Source organism: Platichthys flesus, chromosome 24, assembly GCF_949316205.1.
Source record: "Platichthys flesus chromosome 24, fPlaFle2.1, whole genome shotgun sequence".
Taxonomy (NCBI): Eukaryota; Metazoa; Chordata; class Actinopteri; order Pleuronectiformes; family Pleuronectidae; genus Platichthys; species Platichthys flesus.
The window spans coordinates 9,461,986-9,475,393 of record NC_084968.1 but is presented as its reverse complement, the minus strand read 5'-3'; the positions used below and the strand labels follow the sequence as shown (position 1 = coordinate 9,475,393).

Sequence of the window (13,408 nt, the reverse complement as noted above, 5' to 3'; positions counted from 1 at the left end):
CAACATGCACAACAGTCTTCTTTGTGCCTTTTTCTTTGCGTCAAAACAAAAAACATTGATCAGTTTTATTTACCATTTCATTTTACACAAAGTCCACTGTTGTGACAGGACCACAGTGAACTCCAGCCAATACTTTGGTTGAGCCAGCATTGTTCGAGAAGCTGCGCTCAAGTCGGTGCAGGAGCATCCTCACAACAGTGCATTCTCCGCTGAATTGCACAATGTCCTGTGTCACACACAATATGCTCACCCCAGTGTTTGCAGATACGCAGCAGTTTAGAAGTCATGTGCAGAACAGTGTAATGCAGATTGCTCTTAGCGCATTATACAAAGACTGTATTTAGAAGCAGCTTCTTTACAGCTTTCAGGGATATAACAAATCCTGAATATTCTGTGGAAAAACTAGAAGGCCAATGTTCCCGTGCACAACTGCACACACATGAGTCATTTGATTCACTGTCACGTCCCAAAAAACAAGGTCAAAACCCACTGACTGCATCACCTAATACAAAAATACAAACTACAGCCAGATAGCCAGCAGCTACAACCCACATGACCCATTACCACAGATAAATTTCATTCACTGGAAGAAACAATAACAGTGGCAGAGTGGATGTCGTCACAGTGAAAATCCCAAGGCTCTAACTCGGCTCTCCACTAGATAACTAGATAGGGGGTCTTGAGGAATGACCCCAATACACAGACAGTTGGCTCTGAAAGCCAACTTTTGGTGCATGTGTTACAATTGAAAGCGTACATGTCTTAACATGTAGTGAATTACTGTACAGGATAATTAGCAATTAGAAAAGGAAGAATGAACTCTCACGCAAAGCAGGTGAAAAGGATTCAACGTCAGTATGAACACAAAATGTAAACCATGGATTAAAATGTATAATGTGGAGAAATATATGGATGATGTATGTCTTACTGTAGGATACTCCATTACATCAAATATTACTTTATTAATGTGATTTGGAGCATCTGCATTTACAGCTTCATTATTTTTCTCAAGGAGAAACACTTTGAAAGAGACACTATAAACTCAATAACCTGTCACTGGAGATTCTAACATTTCAGTAAAATATATAATATTCCTGAGTGAAGTTTCGAGAAAAAGAACAGACATGAGTCAGAACTAGTCCTGTTTCCTCCATCTGCTGCAGCAATTCACTGTCTGCATGTACCACTAGAAGAAAGGGTTTCTTCTCAGACAGAAACTAAGTTTAAAAGAATAAACTAATAAAACCATCCAGACTTTCAGTTTAGCCTTTACATAAGAATTTGTGATTAGTTCACAAACTGTTCACACTGTCCACCACAGCTGAGAAGCTGCACAGTGTTGGCTTTTGTGTGCATGCATGTGAAGGAGCGTGCAGAAAGGAGAGGGCTGAATGTAAGGACAAACAGGAAAGGATCGAAACAAGGCTTCATATTAAAATGTAAATAATAATACTTCAGAGGGAATTAAAAATCTCTAATAAAAGCTTGCATTAAATGAAAGACTGTCAGAGCATGCAGTTGAGGAAAATATGGTCCATGTCACTATATGAAGAATATATTATAATGATTATATGGTAATAAGGTTGCCTCCTGTTTAACAGCCATAGCTTATAGAGATAGTTGCTCAGATGGGATAGTTTATTGTCGAGGAAAAGCATGAGGGTGACTTGCCCATCTGGTCCATAAAAAGTTCTTCTCATGATAGCTACTTGTGTGTTTTGTTTGGTTTAATCTAATATCTTAATACAAATTATTGCTCAAACATTTAAAAAAAAAAAAAATGGATAAAAAATAGTAAGCATCAATGCTTTGTCAGGAATGGCCAATTCTATACAAATATTATTATTGCAAATATGCCATTTCCTGTCAACACAGATGGTTGTTTGCTAGCCACATCGTGTCGCCTGCCGGCCAAGGAGATTAACCAGGAGGGCGAAACACATGAATGAGGTTCATGCTACTAAAAGTGACTCCCTCCATCTCCTGTGGGACATTAGGATTGAGTGTCTCTAAACAGTGAACTAGTTAAAATTGATGCACTGCCACAGACGACAAGAATCACACTCTATGTCCAACATGTGAGGAAGCATTACAAGTTTACTGTGCTGTTCCTCCTGTAGCTTTGGACAATAATACATAAAACATTTACGAGACAATATGTTAGTTAATCTAGAAATCGTGTCTTATTCTATATCGACATCAACAGATTGATCAACAGAAAAATAGTTTGCGTCAGCCCTGCTTATTAACTGTGACTTGGTAGAGGAAGATATGTTAAACTTGCTCCATGCAGATAACGTGTAGAGACTTGCAGGTTACAGTTTCTATTGCATATTCTAACTGCAAGTAAATACCCATAGGCATCAGGATATGACAATTTACAGTTAATCTAGAAATCATTAACAAAATAAATCTTATACAATTTCCACCCTTCTCCAATCAGCACTAGGGATGGACATTCGATTAAATGGTCTTAATCGATCGTCGGGAGAATTAACGATCGATTTTCGATTAATCATTCATATTTTTGAATTAAAATTCACTATTTAGAGGCTATATAAAAATACAGTGAAAATATAAAAAACACAGCGCGTTTCCTCATTGAGGTCTTTATTACAAGATGAACAACTCTTGTGGCAGTTAAACGGGTTCCGTTCAATGGTTACATTTTAAAATATGCGCTGCTGTACTCTTTAGCCAGATGTAACACTTTACATCTGGATAAAATATGAACATACAAAATGATAATACTGAAATATATTCATAACCTAAAAACGACAAAGATTTGGATCAATGCACAAATAGCAGTAGTACTGATATGTTGATTGAGGCCAACAATATCAATAATTCTGTATCAGAGCTTCCTCATCAGTTTCCAACTCAAAGCAACATTAACTGCTGCCAGTACAGTCAAAATCTACATCAAATATACTGCGAGCACTCTACTCGCGCAAGGATAAGGTTTTGAACTTCACAGGGTTAAGCTGAATCCTCCTGCTGCTCCTTCCATCTGTCATTTGTTTCAAACTCAAACCAGTTAGTGACTCAAAAATACATCTCTTGCTTTCGCATTAAAACTTTCCAGCTTTCTCTTCAAACGTGACAGAAAACAACCCAGACAGAAATTCGCTATTCAGCCAAAATCTTTCACATGCCAAAAATGACAAAAAAGCAGTTACCTATTCCACGAGCAGCCTCCCCCCCGTGCACAGCAACAGAGAGGAAAACGTTCCAAGAGAGAACATATTGTTGAACAGAATTACTTGACTTCAATCTCCTTTTCATATGTTTCACCTTTTATTCTACGTACAAAGCAAAAACATTGGCTATTGTCCCGCTTGAGATCATGCCACAAGGCAGAAATATTTTATTAGATAAACACTTGGAAAAGGAGGCTTGGCAAAACGCCTCTCCCCAAAATATTCCAGTCAAGGCTTTCAGCGTGTGCAGCCAGCCAGCAGCCTGCTCTTAGTGAAGGCATTTCACTGCACAGCATCTTGTCCCCCAGAGGCCCTGCCTCATAGTTTGCATCACAAACCAACCCCAGATAAAGACCACATGCCTCTTTTTTTGTTTTCCCATCATGACTAAGATAAACCATCCACCTCCACAATTTTACCCCACTGAGCAGGAGGCCTTTTAGGACTCATTAAAGTGTAGCGTGTTTAGTTATTGGTACTCTCAGATCCCACAGCAGTCTCACAAGGGTAAGAGAAGCCTCCGCACTGAGTGTTACTATGAAGAGAATACAGTGATTCCCAGTTCAGATGTAGTGAACACATCAGACTAAAACAAACACTCGCACGCAATGGTTATTTATACTGCAACTATGACAATACGTACAAAGTATGAGGGGCACTGACAACTAATGACAGCTTAAAGGTTTCTTCCACTCAGATATCTAACAGACAGTACTTGTATAGTGTTATATCTTAGCCATGTACCATCCTTCAACCTTGGAAGCTGGTGGTACTGGCTCTGTTTTAGCAGCTCAGTAATTCTACTGATTAATTACATGAAAAAGTGACAGTGTGGGAGTTTGGAAGCAAGATTTCACAGCTCAACAAACTGTCAAATCAACCAATCACCTGGAAATATGTCAGAACAGTCAGAGGAAACGATTAGAGTAGATCAATCAATTTCGAATAGTAAGGATAATTATTGTCTTAATGGAATCATTTGTATATTCCTAGGCAAAATCATAATCCATCCCCTGGCTCCAGCTTCTGTTTTGAAATGTTGATCATAAAGATCAAGCGTGACGATTACTTTTGCATCTGATGTTCTATAGACTTAACAATAAGTGATAAGTAGGTTAATTTTATAATATAACTGATAATAACTTCCTGCTCTAATCCTGTTCACTTGTTTAACTCCATCATTTGAAATGGACCTTGAGCTCACAAGTTAATGACAAACGTAATCTACAATCAAGAAAAGCAAAGTTCCTTTAGCTCAGAGTTTAATCCATCCACATGATGCAGTAAAGTCACCACTGACACTTGAACATAATTAGACGGCCATTTTCATTTCACTTAGCAGCTTGAGTAAAAGCCATCAGGCAATGAACTGTCGTTGAGACATACCTAACCATACTTAAACATAGTTTCAACTTCACAGACTTATAACAAGAAAGAAACTAAAAGTAAATCACATTAAACTCTGAAGAAATACACACAAATGTCAACCCAAGTGTTATTGCACAAACAAGTTACACTGCAGAGGCATCTGGCATGTTTTCTTGTCAATTTCACGCTTAGTATGAAATCTAATCTGAAAGGCTTGTCATACTGCATATATACTTCAAGTATGTTCTAGATTGAGAAGAAATACAGTCAAATAAAAGCTGACATACATCAACAATCGAAGGGAACATTTTGTATCAATAGGTTAACTGTAAAACTTCCTTAACTTGAACCTGAAGCTGCATCAGCACGCATTTCTGTGACACTGAGCACTTAAAAGTGAGGAGGCACGAATCTCTGCTACGAGCTCCTCAGAGAATTAAATTGACCAAGTATGCGTGACAAACTGCCGAGCACAGAACTCCAGAGTGTACACGCTGACATGCACGGCCTGTCCTTGAAAACTAAAAGCCCACAAGTAACGGTTCAAAATATCCAAGCAGAAAACATGGATGCGACTCGTCTACCCACACTAACACACACTGAAAAGGAAAAAGCTACATCATTCAATGCTCTAAGAAAAATAGTACATCTTACATAAAATTTGTCTTTGACTGGCATCTGGTTTATTGAATTATTTAATCATCTTAAAGTCACTTATAATAGAAATCACAGTTGTCAGTGTATGTAACCCTTTTCTCCATTATTCTGACTAGAAAGCCAACTCTATCAGTAATTTAACAAACAACTAAAAGAATCACAAAAGGTGTGTTGTTTGTTCTGAGGTGCTACTCTACACCGGGTAGGGTTGAGAGTTGGGTACTGTAAGGCAGATCATGTCAGAAAAATAGTGAAAAGTGATGCAAGTCAGAGCCACCATTGGCAGCTCGCCTTCCAGAAACTGCACCAGCACTCAAAAATTATAATTCAAAAATCTTCAATACACAGTTCACCTTCAACAAAATCCTGTTGGATACTGTATATTTCTCAAGGGACTGCAACACATGTTCATCAATATTGACCAGAGGCTCTTTTTATTCCTTCTGGTTTAATGGCGCTTGAAAAATAATTAAACTAAAGTCACTGCATGTAAAAAGGAACACCCTTTATATCTCCTTCTCTATTATCTAGACTCTCTTCTGTTTCATTAAATATATAGCTTATCTAAATGATATATAGGCTATATAGAAAAGTCTGGCCGTGTTATGCTTACACTGGACCCGGAAACAGCTGAAATGCATGATAAACTGTTCATATACAAAGGACACACTCAGTGTAATAAAATATCATTGTAAATTAATAATTCAAATTCATAATATGCATTTATAATTCGTAATCAAAGATGTGACTATTCAATCTTTGAAGCATCCACCCTTTGTTTAAAACTGCAGATCTTATTGAAAAAAGGTAGTGTAAAAACTAAACTGATGTTTTTAAATTTAGCAGTCAAGCTAAATAGTCAATTTGTTTTTTGATGTTACAATTTTTTTTTTAATTTATTGTGGAGGTTCAATCCAATATTTTTCATTGCAAGTAATGTTTAGATAGAACACAACACATTTACACTTCCCCTGCCTCCCACTTCCTTAGACCTGCACAGTAATACTGCTTCTCCACATTAACTACACAAATCAACCCTGGCCACACCTACAGAGCATGGGAGGTGATCTATTATAGCCTGTGATGCAGTGGCAGGGTTCAGGGACACTGCAATGCCGGCCTCCTGCAATGACCCACACATGCAGAGGCAGGGCCACCCTGTGGCCAACAGACAATAAGGACCAAATGAAAACAGCCCTATCCACAGAGTCCAGACTGCCGAGAGGGGAGAGGCCACACAGGAGAGAGGGAGATGGGGCATTTAAGGAGGACAAAGGGGACAAAATTGTGGAGTGTTTTTTTTTTTTTTCTCCTTTTTTCTGCAAAAGCCTTCCACTGTACACTAACCCAGTTCTGACAGCAGCACACATTGCTGTACACAGCGATGTGGCATTTGAAAGTTCACTCACTGTCCAGCATTTTAGTCACTCTGTCAGCAGCCTTTATTTAGAAAGGCAAACGTGGGGGCTCAATAATACATAAAGACAACCGCTCTTATCTCTTGTCCCTCTCAGGAGCACAGAGGATGCTGCAACTGGGGATGTTGCATGAACTCCGAGGAGGAAAAATGCCTGAAAGCAGCAGCTGTATTAATAGAAATGGGAGCCTGTTGGCTTCTAAGTAAAGCTGTACTTGATTTGAATGGAGATATCACGTACTCTGAATATGACGGATATTAAAAAGAAAAAACTATCACTATTCAAGTAAAAGCCCTATTTAAACAATTTAAATTATTCTGGCGTTCTTTTAATTCCAAAAAATACTGCACATATAGCAATACAAGCATATGTACTAAGGTTGGAGGACGAAAAATGAACATTTCTCATTCAGTGTTAATACTTGATTTAGTTTGAAGTCCTTAAGAAACTGCACAATAAATCAACACTAATCTCCACTTGCATTACAGTAAAAACTGCAGCACACCTTACATCCTCGCACAACCCCGTTCCCTTTAGCTGGGCTGTCCGTCTATACCCACAGGAGCAGATGTCCTCTTTTTTGGGGGGCAACCTCCTGGTAAACGAGTCGGCCAGGCTTTTAGCTGCTGGCCGGCTGGATGCTATGTAATCTTTCCATGAGTTGCCGAGCGTAGATCGCTCCCTACAGACTGCCAACTACAACTCAACACGTTCACCTGGTTTACAGCCACTGGCAGGTTCTATATCTGCACACGCACAGAAAATGCCAACTACAGAGAGCGTGCCCGGTGGTTTACGAGAGATACTTTAACTGTCAGGAGAAAGCCTGCGGGCACAGAGACTACCATGGACGACGACATTAAGCCTTTTCAAATGTGTTCACCGTACAGTGACTGTTAGTATCTGTACACACAAAACACAGAAAAATGCAGTTTAATTCACTGTAGGAAAAAAAAAAAAACTATTATACACAGTAAAAATGTGTGTTAAAGAATAATCACAGATTTAACTTTTAATTAAACAATGGAGATTTATGCAAAGTATAAGCATTCCACTGATCTGCATGTATATATACACACATGCATATGCACCACATATTTCCAGCAGGGTGAAATGGAGCCTGTATTAAGCAGCGTCAGAGACCAGGTGTTTTCAATGATGACGCTGCTGTGATTGGTTAACAAGCTGCACCGGTGCTGCTGTGCGTCAACCGCACCTCGTCCACTGCTGCTGAAAATGGCTCCACGCTAAAGTCCAAATTAAACGCGTTTTTTAAATGGGTTAGCATTTTAAAACGTTCGGACGAATGACCGCAAGCTTCGAGCAAAAAAAAACAAAAAACGCGTGGCAACTTTTGCGGTTTTAAAAAACTCACTCCTACGTTTTCCAGCCCGGCTTTTGCTCCGCTTAGATTTCGAGGTAAAATAAAGCATTGAGAGTTGCGTGGCAGCTGCGGCGCCGTGTTTCGTCCACGAACTTGTTACAACAATAACTGTGTAGTTTGGCCAAGGTGTTATTTAAAAAAAACACGTTGTTTAAATACGCATCTCTCCCCCTCCAACAGGGGTTCTTTACGCAGCCATGTCGGAAGCGTAGCCTCGCCCGCCTCTGTTTGGCCTTGCTAGCTACCGTCACTCCTCGGGAAGCGTTCGGGTGCGTCCGCTCGGAGCTAAGTTGCTTCGGACAGTGGCCATATTTCCCCCGCGTCCCTCAGAGGCGCTTACCTGCAGCTGTTGGGTCGCACGTCGCGGGGTTTTAATGACGTAGGATCTGCGGACATCAAACTTTTGCTCGCCGGTGTTCTAGCGGCTGAATAAAGGGGGCGGTGGCGGGAACGCAGCCGTTAACATGACACTAATCAGCGCGTCAGCCAATCGCCGGTGGCCACGTCACAACCCCGGAAGTGGGGTGTAAAGGCACTGATTTGCTGCAGGTGCACTTTAGACGCATGCGTCCACACCGGAAGAGCGAGCACTACCGAGTCCCCGGGGCCCCTGGGAGCTGCCGGTGGTCGCCTCGGGGGCCCTTGTGGTGTCCAGAGGGAACCAGCACAATTAGAGATAGTGATCTGATCCGCTATGATTGCAACAGAGGTGGATGAGAACTGCTATTTCTATTCTGAAGCAGAGACATAGGCATTTGGTAAAAACACAAAAAAAGCCTAATTATGAAAGGCAAAACCTAAACAAACAGGATCCAAATCCAGAGTGGATTTCAGTGCAAGGGTGTCTATACTGTACATTTCCATGCACCTGCATGGAAATCCAGAAATAGCATAAAAACATGCACATGACAGCATAACTTAGAAAATACCATCCAGCAACTCCTAGTAGAACACACAGGTTGCACTTAACCTATATAGCATCATTCCTTTGTTGCCCTATGGGCTTTTTTTTACATTTAAATCCAAACGCCTTTTTTTTAATCCTGTAATTGGGCATATAATCGCATTAAAAATAAATCCATCCCAAGTTTTATGATGGACATATTAAAATAAAATCCAATAATAAATGTAGGTATAGTTTGCATCCTGCATCCGTTCTTTCTGCGTCTAGTGTTAAGTACTGCAAGTAAAACCGCTCGAGCTTGAGTTGTACGTCCAGTATTCTGACGTTTTTAGTTGGGATGCATGTAGAATTAGCGACTACTATGCGGATCCCACGTTTCAGCAATGTGCCAAGGCCTGTATTTCAACACGGTGGAGCAATAAAAGCGTCCGTCCACGGCGGAGACCTTGGGAGACTTGGCACATGTGCGCAGCCTGCTCCTCCTATATCGCGTGATAAGCCAAGGCACCGCAATCCAGAGTCAATGGAAACATGAATGCACCACGGTGACTTTCCCCCCATCGCGTTCACATGCAATGAAACAGAGGCTGAGATGACACATACACACAGTAAATGCACGATGTCCTCAAGAGCACTGACACAGGCTGGAAGAAAGAAATCGGTTTAGACAAATGTTTCAGGTGAAAGAGCAAAGGTGTAAAAGAGATCTTACCGTTTCTATAAATGAAAGTTAGGGACGTCCTTTGGCAAACAATCTCTGAATGAAACCTGGCCAATAGCGTGTAAAATGAAGGATTCCGCTCTCTTAGTTCAAACTTGGAAACATAAAAGCCAACACAAACCAGAGAAAATGAGGAAATGAAATATTTATTAAATCAAAACACAGAAATGACTTCCTTTCAGCAAATGCATGGAACATAAGGAGAAAAAAGAACAGAAGAAATAAAAGGAATCAAATAATTAAAAAAAGCCGGCTTCTGCCCGTCTCGCTCTTTACAGGTGCGCCACACAAATACGCGACATCACTGAGTGGAAACCAACGCGAGGAGGAGGTGGTCTTTAAAAGGAAGATAGTCCTGCCGGCGAATATATAGGGCCGTATCACAGCATGCCTATACCTCTCCGCTCCCTCCGTTTCATCCATTCAACCTACACACGAACACGCATTGGACGCGGAAGTATACCGAGAGTGGCTCCATCCACCGCTCATGCACACACGGGCTCTCCAACACCATTGGCTCCGGCGCGCTCCTCGCTGCGCTCGAGCGTCTGCTCCAAAGCGCAGCACGCCATTCGTCGACGGCGCAGTCACTCAACGCGATCAAGCATTTTTCCTAAATATGGCATTTGAAGTCAAACATTGCCATCGCCGAGGTGCAGCGGGCGGGGATAACACCACGACTCATCGAGGGGATTTTTGTTTTTACTTCCTCCCCTCTCTCTGTCTCTCGCGCTCACACACACACAACAGCGTTTAAAACCACAGCACCACCTCTGCCACTGCCCTCCACAAAAGGAGCAGCTGACCCTATTAAAGCCATTTGAGCTTTGACTGCCGCGTTTTCGTGTCAGGAGTCGAACCTTTTTCTGCAAGATGAGGTGATGCTCCACTATAAAAGAACTCCGAAACATTCTCCCCCTCATGAACCACTCGTCATCAGCCTTTGTTTTTTTAATGTTTTATTTCTGCAACATCATGCCCCCCGCGCCATTTCACATCTCATATCGTCACTTGTCAGAAGTGAGACTGTGACTTTGCTACAGGCACGTTTGTGTTGGTGCAGGTTCCAGCACCACGGACAGCGCAGGGCTCCAGTACAGTAGCAGAGGAGAGGAGCAGCCTCCATGCGTCTCGCTGTCTGCTTCACACCCTTAAAGTCAATGGTCAGCCCCCATACACTCCACCTCTACAGGCTGGAAACAAAGGTGGGCGGCAATTTGGACTCCCTTGGTGCGTTTCTACACAATAGAAAACGCAGGATTTAATATTTACAGCAGCACCGCACACACACAGTGGCCGGGCAACCCTGTGCACCATGCAGGAGTGGCTGCAGACTCATCCCAAGCACATGTGTTGTCGACCTCTAGAGGGTGGAGCAACAGTTCAGGGGCTCGCATGGATCCAAGTAAGAGGAAGATCGATGGCTTTCAGCAGCAGAGTGTTTCAGTATGTAAGGCCACATACAGCAGCACTGACAAAATGGCCATGCACTGAAAAGCTCACTGCAGAAAACCGTGAACACAATACAGGACCTGCAGACAAGCCTCCCATAAACTCCATGTGCACGCTTTTCTCAAAACTGAAAACAATTGAATAAATGACAAGCTGTGAAATGGATTTGCATGTAAATATCCTCAAACCATTTCACCTACAAACACCACACAACTAATAATCACTAGAAAAGGGGATAAAACACATACAAGTCCTTAAATAGATGCTTTAAAAAGAAATGCATGCAAAATCATATTCATCATCAGATTAATTTATATTCTAAGCAATGTAAAGATAAAATAAATACTAAACTGAACATATTCTGCTAAGAGTTTTTCTCAATTCATAGGAATCCACTGAACAACTTCCTCTTCCCCTGTATCGAAGGTTAAACAAACAGAAATAGAAAATTAAACCTTTACAATTGAAAACAAGTTATGATCCATAATCTCATTTTGAGCTCCAACGCAATTTTCGCATTTTAACCTTTGGCCAAACAACAGCTAACCTCTATTAACCGCAAACTATTTACAGTATTGCTTAAGTTTGTGATGAATTCAAATGTTTGTACTTCCAGAGATCAGCAAGTCAAACTAACAAATAGCACTGAGCCGAATTCAATGAAGTTCCAGCTGGGAATTTTCCTGTGTCTCGACAGGAAAGTACCTCAGTGTATTGGTTTATTCCGTGAACAAATAGAGGTGTGACTTGTTCCATTGGACTCTCAGTCAAGTAGAAGAAAAAACAACTTCTCTAAAAACACAAAAATCTCAGTTGACAATAGTTGAGAAACTGACAAAACATGATCAGAAACAAAGTGGGTAACTGACGTGAAATGTTGAGATACAGAGCGACTGAAAATCAAGCAAGGTAACTCGGTGTGGGTACGATTGGCTGGCTCTAAATTTGCATCACAAAAGCCAAACATTTAAGGATAAGAAATTCACAATCAATCTCCTGAATAAAGGTATCTCCAGGCTTTTTATCTTAACAGTAGACTCTAAAGTCTCCCTGCTCTGGTTTCTGGCTCTGGCTGAAGTTATTCATGCCCACAAATATCAATTAGATCATTAGCATTTAGATAGCATATGAGGATTCTTAAAAGGAAAGAACATGGACCTATTGCTCCCCATTTTTAATTGTGATTTGTGAAAGTGTGTCTCAAAAGAATGTCAGAAAGGCTTAGTCGTCAGGTAGACTGTATTTAAAAGATCAGACACAAGGAGGGGTCAATAAATCAGGATAAATCAGGGAAATGTGAGGACACCGGTGCTACTTTGTGGCTTGTTTCCAGGAATAGAAGAGAACAGGGAAAATATGGAGGCAGCAAATTAACACCTAATAAAGAGGCGGCAGAGCTAATTTTTCTTGTCAACTCAACAATCCCCCTTTCACTTCACATACAGCTGTGCTCCTTCGTAAAAAAGACTGACTTACACTAAGTTAAACACCCAGAGACGCCATCATGGACGAGCAGTCGATACTTTAGGCTCAGGGTTTGCACCGGTGTATTAAATATTATGCTTCTCAGGAGATTTCACTGTGTGGCAGCCAAGGCAACAATCATTCGAAAATCTTACCGCGCTCCTGTAGCTTTGGTCCAGCACCATATTCCTGTCAGGCCCTCACAGCGTGCTCCTGGCCAGCTCCACCACACCCGGAGAACAGCAAAAAATAACATTTTGAGACAAAGGAGCAGGAGTGAAGACAGATTGTGGACATATTTGACTCTTTTTGAACCTCCAGTCTGTCAAGTTAAAGATCAGTCGGCGATGAGAGCAAATCATTTTGAAAGTTTGAGTGTGTGAATGAACATATTCGCACAATAGTCAAATAAGAATTGATTTGGCAGCTCAGGAGGATACTTTTCTAATATCAGTAAACCGTGCAACACGAGTGGGTTCAATCCCGTGTTCGTTGCTCACTTCCTGCTCTGGTGTTCACCTGAAGCAAGATGGTGTGACAAACATCTTCCTGACCACACCCATGATGGGCTGTCTGAGAGGCGGGGCCTTAAAGAGAGAGAAGAGAAAACGTACAGAAATTGTATTCAGAGTAAAAAAATCTTTACGAATTTAGACAATAATCTTACGTCAAAACGAAATTAAGAACTGGAAATGTTACAAAGGAATAATATAATTCTGAAGGAAAGAAGTATATATAGTACAGAATATTTGATCAAATATATATGTGCATATGATCAATAACATTCCCACAAGATTTTGTTTCCTCAGAGATCTACAGAGATGAAATGCTGCACGGTGC

At 41.1% G+C, this 13,408-nt stretch overlaps 1 protein-coding gene across 7 annotated transcripts in view; it reads right to left on the bottom strand.

The window, feature by feature from the left end:
- The window catches only part of elavl2 (ELAV like neuron-specific RNA binding protein 2), a 51,961-nt gene extending 38,843 nt beyond the window's left edge, over positions 1-13,118 (bottom strand). For 2 of the 7 annotated variants that reach the window (XM_062383845.1, XM_062383841.1), the window contains exon 1: positions 8,368-8,450. The gene's annotated coding sequence lies outside the window, so the exon portion shown is untranslated. Of the gene's footprint in view, positions 1-8,367; positions 8,451-9,643; positions 10,074-12,723 lie in introns of those variants that run through there. The other 5 variants (XM_062383842.1, XM_062383847.1, XM_062383846.1 and 2 more) reach the window with 5 other exon arrangements.
- Between the last annotated feature and the right edge of the window lie 290 nt (positions 13,119-13,408).